We start from the raw sequence: 1,737 nt of genomic DNA on the forward strand, positions 1-1,737 counted from the left end.
TGCTGCAGGACTAAGGCATTTCCCGGGGGTTCTGTGCTGGCAGAATTCTTCAGGTGTGGTCTAGCTCAAGGGTGGCTGGCCCAGGCTGGCAAAGGGGTTTGCTGGCAGTCTCACAAAGCAGGAAGCGCTGAACAGGTAGCCTGGGACTTCCAGGCCTTGCAAAGAGTTTCGTTAGCGCCCACCGGCTTGCACTGTTCTGTTCCTCAAACCCTAACGAAGCAAGCCCTCATCTTCCCGGCTGGTCTCTGCTCTCCACTAGCCCCTCGACACTCCTCTTAGACTACGCATCCACAAACCTGTCAATGTCAAAAGGTTCAGCTACCTGGGGTATGGTGGAGGTTATGGTCGGGGTACCTTTGAAAGCCCACCTTTCATTAGCATTGAGAAATGGGGGTGAGGGAGTGAGGTTCCCTGGAGACGAGACAACTCCCCCCACCCCCCAGCTCGACTCCTGGTACCTGCCTCGGGCAGTGCTGTCATGAGAGCTCACTAAGTAAGCTAAAGGTTGAAACCGCTGTGGACCCCTGTCTCTTTTTGGCCCATGAGGAAAGCTTCCTCAAACTTTGTAAATGTGGCCACAAAATACTAGTGGGATAGCACCGTTCAACCTATTAAGTTTTAAAGCTGAGCTGACTGTACATTATATTTTGCAAGAAACTGGTGAGTGACAAAAGACCCCTGACCCCTCCCCAGCCCTGTGCAGGTGTCCAGTCCTGACACCTGTGTCTCGGTTTCTGTGAAGGCTGCAGCCTGTGGCACGTGGCACCCCGAAATGCACCCTTTGCCCACGCAGCCAGTGTTCCGTCAGCCTGGCATTGAACCAAACACATCTCAACAGCAGAACACAGAACTATAAAACACAGCTTCTATGTAATAAACACCTATGGTCTAAGACCCTCCTTCAAAACATGACTCTACTGACTGTGGGTCCAGCTTCTTCCTCACAGATAGTCTGTCCCCAATCCACGAACGCTCCTGGACCATCTCTGGAATCTAAGAGGAAACTCAAGCCTTTTATATAGATGGAACCAAGCCGCCAACAAAAGACAACTGGAGAGAGAGCCCGAGGCTGCGGCAGACAGCCCTCGGCACCTGCTTCTGTCGGGCTGAAGAGCAGCCTCACTTCCCAGCCGGAGCTGGAGCTCGGTGCTCTCACCCACAATCCCTGACCAGTGATTCCACCTCTCTCATCTGTGGCCCGAACGGAAACTGCCAGGACACTCCGAGAGGTAGGGAGGAGAGGATCAGGTAGGGTTACTGACCAGAGACAGGATGCCAGTGTGTGGGTGGGCCAGGGGAACCCCATTTTCTGAAGCCGAAATGGCTGCTGTCACTGCACACTCAGAGGACAGACCTCATGTGCAGCAACAGCACATGCAAGGTACCAGGGCCAAAGAAGGGGACCCCAAGTGTCTTTTCCATTGGAAGAAGGGGCTACGTACAGGGGGAAGAGGGGAAAGCCTGGCCAGATGCACCCCCATTTTATCTCATTCAACCAGGAGATCAAACTGCTCAGCAGCTTCAAACTCAGCATTCATGGCCGCGGCCCACTCATCCAGCTCTGATTTCAGGATCTCTGGCACCTTCTTCTTCCGTTTCTCCTTCATGACTGGTGGGGGAGATTCCGGAGAGAGTCGTGTCCAGGGCCCAGGGATTTGCGGGGACCCTGGGGACCTCAGTTAACTTTGAATACACTAAAGGCAGGATTCCGGCCAAGTCTTCTGCCCCCAGCAGTCC

The 1,737-nt window shown here is 54.0% G+C and overlaps 1 pseudogene; it reads right to left on the reverse strand.

The window, feature by feature from the left end:
* Positions 1-1,449: 1,449 nt before the first annotated feature.
* Positions 1,450-1,737, reverse strand: part of LOC105299340 — a 2,631-nt pseudogene continuing 2,343 nt past the window's right edge.

This window comes from Pteropus vampyrus, unplaced genomic scaffold (assembly GCF_000151845.1).
Source record: "Pteropus vampyrus isolate Shadow unplaced genomic scaffold, Pvam_2.0 Scaffold180, whole genome shotgun sequence".
NCBI classification, from domain to species: domain Eukaryota; kingdom Metazoa; phylum Chordata; class Mammalia; order Chiroptera; family Pteropodidae; genus Pteropus; species Pteropus vampyrus.